General features: G+C 40.1%; 1 long non-coding RNA gene across 1 annotated transcript; it reads right to left on the reverse strand.

Moving 5' to 3' along the window:
* Positions 1-8,482: 8,482 nt before the first annotated feature.
* Positions 8,483-15,007, reverse strand: LOC114600587 (uncharacterized). The gene is made up of 3 exons (XR_003707588.2): positions 14,912-15,007; positions 14,160-14,307; positions 8,483-9,252 (listed from the first exon to the last, which is right to left on the reverse strand). It is a non-coding gene; the product is annotated as an uncharacterized LOC114600587 (long non-coding RNA).
* Between the last annotated feature and the right edge of the window lie 278 nt (positions 15,008-15,285).

The raw sequence follows: 15,285 nt of genomic DNA on the forward strand, positions 1-15,285 counted from the left end.
CCAGAGTTGTAACGACTAAGCAGAAACTATGCCTTCTTGTTAAATGTTACCTTTAAGTATGTGGGCATCAATTTTTACATGCTTCAGTTTGTTTTTAAACTAACACCAGTCATTTCATGTGGCTGACAGCTGGGAATGAAAGTGAGTTTTTTTATTTTCTTCTGGTTCTGCTATAATGTGCTTTCAGCTACAAGCTCTAAATTGCTTTTCTTTCCCTATCTTCAGACAGATGATCACAAAGTAAGAAAACAATGAGAGAAATCTACTGAAAGGAGCACCATGATACAAACAAAATATACAAAGTGGGAGATGTTGTTAAACAATTGTTTCTTAGCATGATTTGATCCAAATGGGGCCTGATACCTGAGCAGTAGCAAATGGGTGTGGCAGATAATCAACCCATCTTAACAAATTCAAAAGCATGATAATGGTATCTTAAACCAGGGCTGAGATGTTGTTGACCCTTCAGATGGTTTTGGTTTGGCCACGCTGGCTGGGGCAATGTGAAGGGCCCCAGGTTCCCTATCTCCCCACCTAAAATAAAGGCCACAATTCTATACCTGGTTGAACGTTCTATAGAACTCAAAATGCCTTACTTCCAAGTTGGCTTGTATAGGATTGCATTCTAAATCCTCAGATATTAAAGAGCTTCAAATCAGAAGTTGTTAAAACAAAACGAAAATTGCAAAGGGAGCATCTCTCAACAGATGAACCTCTACATTTCTTGAGATCTTTAGGGGAAGACTTGAAGCATTCCTCCATGCTCTGAGAAGTGTCTTCCTCCTTTCTCCTTGTACCCAATGCTTTCTGGATTTCCGTTTCCATTGAACTCCCAATTTTGCCTCATTATTTAGGAAAAGCTTTGTTGTTTCTGCCAGAAACAATGTCTTCTTTAAATGGTTTGGAGCTTTTCTTCAAGGGTTCAGCAGTTGTACTATTTGCTTTTGATATTGTTTGCAAGATTTTATGTTTATGTAACTGCCCAAAGTTATAAAGGCTTACCCCTAGGAATGCAATTCACAAATATAATAAATATTGTTGTCATTGCACAAAACATTGTGTACCTACAGGCAGCGGCATAGCTAGCCGCTTGGGTGCCTGGTGTGGGGCGGGGTGAGACACCCATGGGGGTGGGGTGATCCATGCCCATGGGGGCAGGGTGATCCGCCTGTGGAGGCAGGGCAAGCCTTTCTGATGCTTGGAGCCTCTCCGCTGCCTCCCCCTCAGCTCTAGGGTGGCTGAGGGAGAGGCAGTAGGCAGACGCAAGTCCCACGCTGCCGTTTCAGGCAGTGCGAAACCTGCAGACACCTGAGCCACCACGTCACTCCTAAAAAGTTTTGTGTGCCCAATTTTGTTTTGTTTTTTTAAAAAAACCTCATTTTGTCACCCACCCCCTCAATGATGACACCTGGGGGTGGACCGCACCCCTTGCACCCTTCCTCCGCCACTGCCTACAGGGTAGTAATGTCCTCATTGTAACCAGTTCTGTTGACGTATTTGCCACAATCTCAGCACAGCATTCTGTTGGACCATTCTATTTTGTTGAATTTCTATTGAGATGTGCTGATAGAATGCATGTAAAGAAGGTGCAAGGGAAATGAAACTGCAACTGAGAAAAGCATTGGGCAATGGCTTCATTTTGGTATAATACTAAACCATGACTTAGCTTTGCAAGAACAAACTGCACAGAGCCTCGGGCTCATTGGCCCCCTTCTCCATCCTCCAGCACAACGGCAAGGAGTTTGGAAGCTTTTGATTCCATCTTAGATTAATTGCAGGTTAGTGTCGACACCTCAACTCAGTTTTACTGTTGTCAACCTTAACAAGAAACACTAACATGCTTTCAGGGGGTGAGGGGTGGAAAGCATGACCACTCTTGCCACCTCATGAAAAAAGAGACAGTGAATGGGGGGGGGGATTCAGGAGGTTTGTGGGTACTCATCATCATCAAACCTTTTATTGGCATCACATACAAACATCCATAGCAAATCAATACAGAATTCCCACCTTCCCAGTGACACAAAACATTTGTCAAATGAAAGAGGCCAAGCAGTCTAACATTACATCTCTATGTCTCCAGGGAGATCAGATGTCTGCAATGTGTTCTGACGACCAAAAACCAGATAAAGATATTTAGCCACTAACTAGGTGAGCTCCTGATTATTCCCCAATAATAGAAAATGTATGACCTCTAACTCTGGTTTCCATTTGGGGATGCAGAGTTGATCTAGGAACTGCTGGCAGAGATCAACATATAATTTACATTTAAGAACCATATGTGTAAGAGTTTCCACCTGATGGTCTTCACATGGGCAAATTCTTTCTCCTTCCACCATTCCCGAGAACCTTGTGGGTACTAGGGGAACTCCATAAGGGCACTATCTCACCCATGAGCACCATATTGGCAAACCTGGGTTTAGAATTAGGGTGAGCCATGCACTTGCCAAATTGTATTTCTATAAAGCTGAAAAATTATTTCATATTACACCAGAGCACAGCCATAGAGTAATTAATTTGCAGCCCAGTCCTAGTCATATCTACTCCCAGATACACAGGTACAGAGCTTTACCATTAAAGAGTGTAATTATGAAGCCACATTGAAGCACAAGTGTTGAGTCTTATCAGAAAGTGCAAGCTGAATGCTTTCATTGTTACAGCTGGTACAGAAATTAATAGACCTGAGTAATCCATGGGTTTAATTAAGTATTGGACAATATAGTTATGTGCACAAAAGTGTTTGCTTCTAAAAGTATTGCAAGGAGGGTTCCTTATATGTGCAGGGTTTCCTACCCATATTCCCAGTAGCCCCCCCCCCCCCTTGTTATTAGGGGATTACTTCCCCATGGCCATTGCTGCAGAACTGATGAGATAGCTACATCACCATGATGATACATGTTTTGTCCTTTGAGAAAGATTCTTTGGGTCTTCTTTTGTTGTGTTTCCCACCTCCATTTCAGGTCATTTTGCCCTATTTGGCAGCTTTAGTTGGAAGAATAATAGCACAGTACACAACAGTATTCAGAAATATTCAGATGATACTATTGTAAGGTATGTACAATATTGTTCTAAAAATGAGAGAACTGCTGTAAATTGATTCCCTAATACTGCAAGTCAATTTAAAGACTTCTCTGAAATGACTTGTAACATCAGGAAGTTCAGTTTTCAGAAGGAAATAAAATAAAATTAGCTTCCCAAATCTCACATGGAAGCAAAAACTAAGTGCTATGAGTGACAAAGAAAAACCCTTTGAGGTTTTTTAATGAAATAATAGGTGGGAATAATGCATTGTGACTGAAGTTTAAATTAATGTGAATAAGTTCTAAGTGAATAAGTTCACCTGTTACTCATTCCAGAATTGTATAAACATGGGTCATCTTCAATGAAGTTGTTTGATGCTTGTTATATATTGCCTTCCTATTGTATGTTTTCAGGCACGTATCTTTTTAGTCACTGGATGCCAGCAATTGCAGAGCTTTTAGCAACAAGCAGCCAATGATTAATATTGAATGTACAGATTGACACTAACGAGATGTTAGTGTTGTACACCAAACTGTGGAACTACAGCTCCTTAATTTTTTAATACACTCAGTCCAACTTGGGGCACATTTGTAAGAAAAGTTTCATTTGACTCTGGCTTGATTTAAGTTATTAGTGTTGTGCTTTCTGACAAGAGATGGCATGCAGTTTCCTGGCTTTGAAATCCCTCCTCTGCACTTCCCCATGTGTTCCCATAATTTCCTGTTTGCAGCCAGAACTGTGTCTGTCAAGTCTTTGTCAAAATATGTTTGTTCTCCACAACAGCCGAATCCCCAGTGGGCAGTAGCCAGTTATGTGCAGCCAGTAAGTCTCTATGAAGGAAAATACAATGAAGGTTGGACAGGAGATTCAAAAGACACAAACACAGTATGCTTCTGATATTTTCAGCTTTGGGGACTTCTAGGTAGAACCAAGATCCTTGGGGAGAAATGGACAACCAACCATGGTTTTGAAGTATTTACACAGAACTTGACTGATAAATTAAAACATAAGTCTACAGAACCTCAGCTTTCATCTGCATGCAGTGTTTTTGAAGAGAAGCAGAGAGATCCTATTTAGATGCCAGACTTAGGTGGATGGAGGAAAGGAAAAATAATTTCTGCAAAAGAGAAGAAGGAAGGTTGCATTGCAGTTTGATGCCTATATTCTGCCCTGACTCAACAGTTCCTTGTTCCATGTGTGGTTTGCCCCTAAATGGCAGCCTTTTCACTTCAGCAAGGATACAGGGTGATTAACACACAATGGATGCATGGGCAGACCTTGTGTAATGTTTAAGTAAATGAAGAAATGTCAGCTCATGTGTTGTTCTACATGCACATCAAGTGAAGCTTTTCAGAATCACAAATGCATAAAGATGTTTTTTTAAAGGTTAAAATTAGCCATCTAAAAATACAATTGAAATCTCCTAGTTAGTAATATATACCCCCACACACCCAGACAAATACATTTTTGAGCTGTGAGAATTTCAAAGGGCAGTCCTTTGGTTTAGTCTCCTTTGGGTAACAAAGTGTTGGTACCTCTGGGAGATGTGTTTTTGTTACACACATACAGCACACATTAGGCACTCCAGCAGCAAGCGGCAGATCCTTGGAGAGCAACTTGAGCATCACTTTCTCTTATGGCGGAACTGCCAATTCCAGTCAACTACAGCTAGCAACTATTAGTGCCTCTCCCCTCCTTCTCAAAATGCACATTCTGGCTTTCTATTTGAAGGCTGAGGCCCTAGCTTTGCAGATGAAGTGCCAATTATCCACAACCATGAAGAAAATTATTTTGTTAAGGCTTTGACTGCTCCTTCACAGTAATCAGATAAGTCAAACTCAGAAGAATATACCAGGGAATGAGGAGTGTGTTGTTAGTGCACGTGTACACACACTCTCCCTCTGCCTACAAGGAAATGTCATGAGAAGAAAAGTAAACTCTGAAGAAAAGTCAACTCTGAGGAAGGAAAGTGATAGGAGACAATGGAACTAAGGCATTTCTGAAGTTAGAGAAATTCATTCCAAAAGGTATCAAGAGATATTCAGCCCTTTTGATAAGACTAAAAACTACATTTCAAAAGGCCCAAACTTTTTATTCTTTCTTTGCCAGATTATGATTATGTAATCAAGCTAACAGACCCAGGAAGACTTCTGACAGTGTGATTCAAGATCAAACATGTTCCAGATAATTAGTGAGGCACATACATTATTCTTTTATACTTATAATGTATTTGATGAAGGAAGAAATTAAAAATGGATGAGTGGGGCTTTTGTGGGGGTGATGACACTTTGATCTGTTTTGTATCCAAGTCCAGTTAAAAAGTATTCTATTAACTTTAAGTTCCATTTTGATGTAAAAATACTAATAATATCATTTTTCATTAAAAATATATCTTGAAAGCATAATTGACTTCTCATGGATTTAGAACTTGTGTTAAAGTTCAGGAGCTTTAAGCTTTAAGGATTTAACCATATTTTCATCCCAACATACTTAAAATACACACAGCTCTGTTCTTTTTGTTTTTCATTTTGTAATAGTGTTTGGAATCTGACATTTCAAGAGTAAAGAAAGAAAGCAAAGTTGCTTTACGTCTCCTTACAGGAAAGATAAAAAAAAATAAGAAAAAGTTTTTAAAAATAAATGTGGGAGGAATACACACACACACACACACACACACACATAAATATATATATAGACTGTATATTTCAGGGGAGGAAAAGCTATGACCTTCCAGATGTTGTAGGACTCCAACTCTCATCAGTTTTGCAAGCATGACTATTGGTCAAGTATGATGGGCATTATAGCCTAGCAATACTTGGAGGGCCACAGGTTTCCCATCCCTGGTATATTTGATTCTTTACACTACTGATAATAAATAGCTGAAATTACATTACTGATCTATTTCATTACTTTCTGACCTTCAAGAAAAATACTGTCATTTTATTGCTCCTCCTCCCAAAATTGTATTCTTAGTGACTTGCGATCTTGGCCAAGGGGGATTCTTTCCACAGTATTAGACTGCTAGCAGTTGGTCAATAAACTAGACCCTAGTTATGTAATATCCATGTTAAATCCCAGTGGAGCATTGCTGTAACTGTTTTTACCTCAAGGAGGTGTGCAGAGTCAGATATTTTGTTTTGTTTTTTCATGTTCTCACAAATGACTGTTGATATTGGTTCTACCCTACTGCTGAAACCATTGTTTTTTGGCTATAGGAAGGACATTTCCCTAAGGGAAACATGAAGGCTGAAAGTTATAATCAAAGAAATCCTGAAACATGAGAAAGAGAAGTGATATTTGGAAAAGTAGGTGGGTGGGTGGGTGGTGGTGGGTCTGTTAAGTTTAGGACTCAATTTTTACTCAAAAGTAGCCATGCACTCCATTGTTAAAATGCAGGTGATCCTGCTAAAGGTTCTTAAGATGCAAAATGTGACTGACAAAAATCCATTTTTGCACCTTACCAACCAAAAACTTTCATAGGAGCATGTATAAAATAAAATGGTGATAATGTATGGCCTGCTTCCTGTGTAACCTTTTTGCTACAGAAGAAAATGATTCCATTTTATAACACATACTTTATGCTAAAGGGAAATATAAAGATTTCAAACTGTTGAAGTTATCTTTGTCTATGGTGATTTAAAGTTCATCCTCTCTTTCGTAACAAGGAAAAAGAAATATTTGCAATATTTAGTTTTGTTCTTTATGCTATTGAAATAAAACAATTTTTGGATTTTAAAAAATGATTAATTTTCAAGTATAATGAATATGACTTTGGCACAGTCCCAAATTAGAAAAAGAAAAAGAAAAAGTAGTGTCTACTCTGGAGACATTCTAGGTGTGCAGAAGTATATAAGGTTCTGAATTTAAAGAAAAATCTATCTTAGGTATGCAGACATCCTAGATAGGCTGTACATAAATACATAACCTGGTGAATTAAAAGAAAATGCTGTTTTAATGGTATGCAGAAGTTCTAGGTATCCTAGTACATAGTACATCTGGGAATTAAATGACATTTTTTTAAAAAATGCTTAAAGAATGTTGATAGTACTTGCACCTACAGAAAGGGGATAGGGTGACAAAAGGGTCTAAAGCAGCCTTTCTCAACCTGTGGGTCCCCAGATGTTGTTGAACTACAACTCCCATCACCCCTAGCTAGCAAGGCCAGAGCTCAAGGATGATGGGAGTTGTACTCCAACAACATCTGGGGACTCACAGATTGAGAACCACTGCTCTAAAGAAACCTGATGTTAGGCAGACTGCATTTATGCACGTGTACAAAGAGGCACCCACCCCTAGCAATGCATGGCTTCCCTCAGCTTTGGCCCTGATAACTACAGGTTAAGTCTTGGCATCTGAGCTGAAGAACATGTGCCCAGGCTTTTTCAGAGCAGATGACAATGCCTAACATAACCCTGGAGTGCAGCAGTGACCCAGACACACAGAGAATGAAGGGCCAAAGGAAGTACCAGACCCAAACACCATGACTGACCCCCAAATGCTTGATCCTGAAATGCTTGAGAGCCATCCCCAAGCCTGAAGTCCCTGACCCAAAGATATTCAGGTCCAACAACATATTCATCTCCAAGAACCTTTCACTCCATCATCCCAGTGCACCAACACAGGCCACATGCCTGGCATGAGCAGCCACATAGCTGCCCCTTTAACTGCCCCAAAATCCTGTGTAAGCCTGAGAAGTGTAGTCAAGTTCAGAGATCATAAAGGGCTCAGTTGGAAAGAAGTTATTGTTGCAACAAACTGTCTGCTTGTTAGGCTCTGTCCAGGGTCCTGGATAACCTGCTAGTAGTCTCCCATGACTTCATGGCTTGTGTCTTTCCTGCTTGTCCTCACTTTGTGCTCCAGACTGCTTTGGGTTGGGGCTGGGCAAAACTGTGCATAATCCCACTGCACACTTGTTGCCCCTTGGCGCAAATGTGAAGCAGGCTAAAATGAGGCTATCAATCAAAGCAGATTGAGACAATAAATATTTGTATGCCAGTTGGGAGTAGAGGGAAATTGAGGTCAAAGGAAATTCATCTGCTCAAGTCTTAAACACCTTACAGAAACATTTTGGAGGGGATTATGGTACATTTTCCATCTCTAGAACTCTTAGTTAAAATACTTCCCTCCTCTATATAGCTAAAACATGTATGTCTGGGGTGGCAGTCCTTTAGCATTATATACACAGCAGAAGATCTCAAGAGGAGAGGGGAAATGTGGTCTTTATCTCTTCCCCATTCCTGAAACTCACCCTCTTCCCAAGAGGCTCTGTTCCAGACTGGCTGGAGCCATGCACAACATAACTCCTTTTAGGGCATAGGAATACACTAACATTTTGTTACAGGTCCCACTGGTAGAATTATAACACTGGTCTCCCAGGCACTATGTAGGGGGGTGAGATATATTGTTTGTCCTCCGCTAGCCTGTAAACAGCACTGAAAATTTTATAAAAATGAAAAACAAAACACAACTTCCAACAGATTTATGTAATGTGGCTGCTACTCATGACTTCAGGATCAGATATCAGGATTATGAAGAAACAAATATGTTCAGAACAGTTAGTCTGTGCCTAGGAGCAGTTATGTGGCATCATTTTTGCTTTGATTGGACCCATCCTCATTAAATTACTAAATGAATGCATAGCATCATAATCCATTATTAGCAAATGAACATAACACAAATACGTTTTAATTAGCTCACCGAAAGATTAGAATATTTTAGTTACAGTGTAATTATTAGAGCTATGAATATGGAAAGCACACTGCAGGGAATTAAAGGGAAACCTTTTGGCAAAACATAAAGATCTAGAGTTGTGAATCTTTAGGGAATTAAGCCCTTTCCTGTTGGAGTTCAAGATTATTATTATTTCTTTTTTGTGTAGAAAATATCCAAAGTACCAAGCTGTCATGAGCCCCATAGCAGGCAGAAACTTGGGCTCCAATCATGATGAGAAAAGGCCAGTCAACTCAGAAGTTTCAGCAGCAAAGGCCTTGTAAAAGCCTGTCCACTAAAAGATCCTTGAACAGAGGTCCCAGAGACTGCACCCACTGAGATCCTCAAAGGATGAAAACATCCTCACCTGGCGGCCCCTCACTTTGTTGGAGCAAGTTGCTTACTTGGCTTTTTCCATGGTCCCGGAGTCCCATCTTTATCTGTACCTCCTTGAGTTGACCTGGTGTGTTCTGTAGGCTCCTGCTCCAGATCATGATGGAACACCAACACAAAAGGGATCCTCTTCTGGAACACAAAAAGTCACATGCGACCAAGATATTACTTAAATGTTTTAGTAAAGTACGGTTATTTAGTAAAGGTTGCAAATAACAAAATTGATTGAAACACATGGCTATTTAATAATAAGTTGTTTGTAGCTCTGAGCTAAGCCTCATTTAAGAATGAGGGAGGGAAGGGGAAAATAGGTAACTGAAACTGGGGGCCATTTTTTATCATGTGGGCTGGGGTTACTACTGGTAGCAGTGGCAACCAGCTTTTTTCTCTTTCTCTCCCTCATCAAATTTAATCCCCACAACATTCCTGTAATATGAGTTAGGCGAAGAGTCCAAGGTCTCCCGATGAGCTTCATGGCTGAGTGGGAATTGATTGACTGATATTGATTGATTGATTGAGTTTATATACCGCCGTATACCCAGAGACAAAAGTGGGGGCACCAAAATTTGATGCAGCTTTACACCCCACATGATGTTGTTCTGATATAGAAAGTATGACCTGATTAGATCATAAAGAAGCATGAGAACAGTCCAGCCCTACCATGAGGCATAGGGAAGCAACCACCTCAGACAGCTGGTTTTCTGTGGGCAGCAAATTGCTAATTGAGTCATGTACCGGTATTTGTGTTTTTACTGCCAAGGAAGGGGAGAGGTGCTTGTAGAATTTTAAAACTCTCCTTGTTTATTATGCCCTATGACTTAGAATCTAACTCTTTGATGGGTGATTTTATGTTCTGCCTTAGGCTGCAATATGTTGTGGGTTGGCTCTAGCTAAAAGCACCGCTGTGCTTAGAACTGGAAGCAGGAAAACATTGCTATGGCGGAGAAGAACAGAAAGTAGCCAAAAAACAGAGCTGTGGTGCCCAGGAGGGTCTGGTAGTTTGCTTTCCCAACCTAGCATGATTCTCTGTTGAATTTGATTGAAGAACTCCCAGTTAGTGTGTGCATGTATTGAGGGCATGAATTCCTTTCAGAGTAAAAGGATTACTGCTGAAGAAGGTATTCGAATAGTGACTCTAATATAATGTGCTAGACTCTCATAAAATTTACAATACTTGCTGAGTAATTAAACAGCACTGATCTCAGGAATTCTTTAATCAGCAGAGAGAGAAAGCACCATTTCATTTTGCAGCTTCATGGACATTTCTGCTAATAAGAAATTAGGATTCTGTAAACAGGCAGCTGGGTGCTGCCAATAACTGTTTTTAATGGTGAAGCTATTCCACTGCATCGCAGTTACATGAGAAATCTATTTACTTTTCCAATTTCCTCAAAATATTATGTTACATTTTTGCATATTTATGTAGTCAGTTTCTCTGAAAAAGAGTTCTCTTTGCAGTGATTATGACAGGCAGCTTCAGCTGAGAATGCAAAGCAGACTCCCTAATAAAGAGCTTGAATACTTTTCTAGCCATCTGTTCTGGAACAATCTGACTTCACCATGGCCTCATTTCGTTGTGTTGTTGCTTAAGGGGACTCCACTGTAAATAATACCCAACAATTATTGAGGGTGGGTGAGTTGTATGCATCTAGAGAAGAGATCAATGTGCTAACACCATTTATGTTTACAAGCTTAAAGATTGAAGAACTGATATGTTATATTACAGATCTTCAAACCCCAAAATATTGGGGTACAATGCTCTCCATTTTAGATTTTAAAAAGCTTCCGTATTGTGAACACAGGTAACAAAACATCAATAAATAGATGTGCATTTGTATAAAAGCCTGAAAACTATAATCCATTAAACGATTAATCTGGATTACTTGGATTTAAACTGGCTTTTAACTGCACCGTCTGAGTATGGCTTGAACTGGAATTCATTCACAGCAAACATACATGGAGATTTTCACTCTTGAGCAAGCAGGTACATCAATTTTAAGTTAACACACTGCATTTTGGGATGTAGTTTCTATGGGCAAAGCATTCTAAGAAATAACTGAGGGTTCATCCCAGTAGCAGCTGTGAAGTCCTGGCTGGGTGCTACGATATCCAACAAGGGAATGCTAGAAACATCATTTGAATTACATATACTTCTCAAGAGGATCTCTCACATTAGCAACAACAAGCCAGCCACACAGTCTTCTTTGCTAAATCTCAATGTTGTTGTTGTTGCTCATGTAAAAAATTATGTAGAAAAGCCAACAAAATTTCAGTAAGATGCTGTAAGCTTTCCTTCACATTAAAGAAAATTATGTTTCATTTCCTTTACCTCTTTTTGGTGCTGGACTTTCTCTATAGTGTAATTTGACCCTGCAATGTTTTGCTTCCCCATAGGAACCATCTTATCCTGCATGCTCCAAACAGATCTGTGCTTTTAGCAGTCCCCCACAGAAAAGAAGCACAACCCATGTCAATGAAGAGTCCATTTTCAAATTCACAAATCACAATTGAGCATGAGCTTGCTTGCACAAATATTTGAAGCTGAAAGGGGTCAAATTTCAGGATCACATATATGCTGATCTTATGTGAGAAAAAGCAGGTGCTGTTCTAATGAGGACTAAAGCAATATATTGTATTCTGTATTTCTGGGGCTGACAAAACCATGCCCTAACATTTCGCAGAAGAGGAAACTTAATAAGAGCACTACTTGAACTCTTCAGTATTATCATGACTCAGAAAGGTTGTTTAGAATCAGAGTAGTATGTACCGTCAAATGATGGCAGTTTATTATGTGTGACATGATAAAGTCTTGATCCTTCAAAAGCTTGCATTGTTTGCTCCAGGACTACAATGGCAGATGAATTTGTTTTTGCTTTTCATAACAGCAGATGAAAAGATTTTGTTTCCTACTCTGCTAGTAGCAAAAATAATGGATGTTCTTCAAACTAATGTTCAGATGGAGCAAACACAGGGAACTGATTATTAACTTCTCAGCAGGGAAGATGCTGTTACAATCTAAAGGCTTCCAGATTTCTTTCCTTATGTGATTTGTTATGAGACATATGGTACTCTGCCTTCTTTGTGCCTATTTGTTTGTCAGATTTCAGAGGCACATCCACACTGGGGGCCTTTAGGCTTGGTCTGATAATCCAAATGTATTAAGGCCAGTGCTTTTTTACTGGGGGGGGGGGGACACAGGGGGACGCATACCCCTAATTGAGGAGCAGTATTTCAGTATGAGTAGGAAATTGAGAGTCCCCCTAAAAAGCACTGATTAAGGCTGATATTTCTAACAACCCATGGTGGCTAAAGCACATCTTCTAAAAAAATTCAGGGAGGATTTAAAGAGGTTACTGTATCTTGGGTAAATATTTAATTCAGACCTCGTTAGCTTCATTCAGGTCTACCTTTCCCCAAGTGGGTGATAAATCAGAGCAGGCTTTGGAAGAGAGAGTAATGAAGACCTCTGGAGCAGCAGCACTGGTCATGTCCAAAGCGGAAGAGCTGTGGCTCAATGATGGAGCATGCACTTTGCACTCAGACAGTTCCAGGTGTTGTCAGAGAGCTGGAAAAGACTCCCATCTGAATCCCTCCCTATCAGTCAGTGTTGTCGCCAGAGAGCTGCTGCCAATGAGTGTTGATAGTAACATTGATCTACTTTGGCAAATGGCAGCTTTCTGTGTTGCTGCATAAGATAGCGGAGACATTCTAGGTCTGGTCACAGATCTCTTGTCTGCCTTACTATAATATTAAACACCATAACATATGACTAAAGCAAATAACAATAAATTCATCAAAATACTACAATTCAGTAAAATCACAATAATTCAGAATATCAGAAAGAGCTGCTGAGCATTCTGGCTGCAGCATCTGTCATCCCATTGATTGCCAGGGTTGATTTGACTATTCTGGCTGGCTAGGCAGGTGTCCGCTTCCTCCCTCACCATTCAATGTGTGTCCCTCCCAAAACTCTGTGCTTGGTGGAAGAGGACGACCACCCCAGATAGGTTGCATATGTGTGTGAATAAACTAGATATCCTAAAGACACAATAGTCTCCGCTGTCCATCATTCCAAAGAAACCGAACCCTGGATAAGCACCTGGTGCCCCAGAATTTTGCACAACTCGGAGATTGCGGTGGTGTGCAACATTATTATTATCAGTGCTTTTTTTCTGGGGGGACACAGGGGTATGCATACCCCTAAACATTTTGTGAATCTAATGGGAGAAGAAACTAAAAATTTTAGTTTCTTCTCTAGCATTGTGAATCACCAGTTCTGTTGAATAGCACAGTGAATCGTCAGTTCCATTGCTACCCCCGGTGGTGGCCTCATTTCCTGTCACAGTGTTTCCTGAGTCTCAGGTGGAAGCGAGCGTTTAATGTGTGAAGTAGGAGTTGAAATCTAGCACGGTTATTGGTCAGTTTTGTATTTACCACCTCCGACGGACACCAACAGCAAGCAGAGAAATCGGGAAGATGTTAGTGTACACAATCTCATAGGAATGTGGATGTTACTGTTAGCTGTCAGCTGTGTAATAGGAGGTAATGCATGTTCCTTGTACTTTGGTCCATTTACTTTATTTATTTTTCCCAATTTGTACTATAAAATGGTGATTTTCTTGAGTCAAAATGAGAGTACCCCTAAACATTTTTTTAGAAAAGAGCACTGATGATGGTGGTGGTGGTGGTGGTGGTGGTGGTGGTGATTGATTGGTCATAGTGGTCCACTTGAACACACAATAAAATAATTACCATACCTGATTTGTTGGCAAATGTAAAGGCAAACATAGAAAAAAATATGTATTATTTTTTGTACGTTCATTAAGGCAAAAGTGATGTGCAGTAATCAGTGATGGTTTGTTATTCTCTTCCACCATTGAGTATCTTGCCTCACAGCATTACATGAAAAAAGAAAGACAAACTTTAAAATATACTTTTAATCTTTCCTTTTTTAAACTTTTGGTTATCTATGGGCCCCAGATAGAATCAATGCTTTGGGCAACTTCTGAACAGCATTCAGTTTGTTTGAAGCTTTTTACCTGCCTGGCATATTTTTGGGTCTATCCTCTTGTCTTGTGCTGTCTTCTCACCCATGAAGAACGAACAAAGGAGTCTGCTGTGCTTGGAGGCCCATTGATTCTTGCCCAGAGCATCAATCCAGTGAAAGGACCCACAAGAGATCATGATCTAAAAGGGAAGAGAATAAAACAAAGAACTGAGAAAACATTTTAAAATTATATGGCTTAAGTCTATGATTTCCCTTTCTCATGAAAAATGCAGTACCACTGGAAATAGTACCTTTTTACAAAAGGGAAATAAATATCCCTCAAATAAAAGCACAGGTTTTTGAATTGTGTTTTGAAACATGGATCAAACTTTTCAAATTGGGTACCCAAAAGGAAACATGTTCAAGGAAATATTTGGCTCCAAGACTCCAGGCTGGAATTTTAGCTGTAATTGATCCCAAAGAAGCAAAACATAAAGGCAGCAGTAAGGAATTATTTACTAATAGCGGAATACAGAATGCAACCAGTTAATTTTTCAGCTTTTCCTGTGAATAGGATTTAAACTAGAGATGAAGAATCTCTGGTCTTCAAGGTTTTATTGGACCCCAATTCCCATCAGCCCCAGCCAGCATCACCAATATCCAGGGATAATGGCAGTGAAGTCCAGCCACATCTGGATGGCCACAGATTCCCCACAACTTAAATCAGATCACAGTTTGAAGATGGCTATTGTCAGGGAATTGGAGGCAGAGAAGGAAGAGAAGGGGGAGAGAAGGGGCACTTACAGAGATCCTGTGCCTTTAATCAGCAGTTGCTCTTCCTCGGATGAGGAAGAAGAGAAAGGACTGTCGGGAGACAAAGAAACAGGGAGGGGGGAGCCATTTCCGGGGCCCAGCCACTCTCGGAGCAGAGGAAGGAGGAGGGCTGGGCTTAGGAGGTGGGTCTGCTGGGGGGAAAAGCGGAAGGGGCCAGTCAAAGCAACTGACTCATCATGATGGAGTGTTACTTTTGAACTCTTGTAAATACTTTGAAGCTGTGAATAAATCACTGTATAGATTGCTGGATTCCTGGAGTTTCTTATCTCAGCTAGCACTCTCAGCACATCCCTCACAGCTATGACAAGGAGATACAACAAGGACAATATGTATTAGCTTAATGG

This window comes from Podarcis muralis, chromosome 8 (assembly GCF_964188315.1).
Source record: "Podarcis muralis chromosome 8, rPodMur119.hap1.1, whole genome shotgun sequence".
NCBI lineage: Eukaryota > Metazoa > Chordata > Lepidosauria > Squamata > Lacertidae > Podarcis > Podarcis muralis.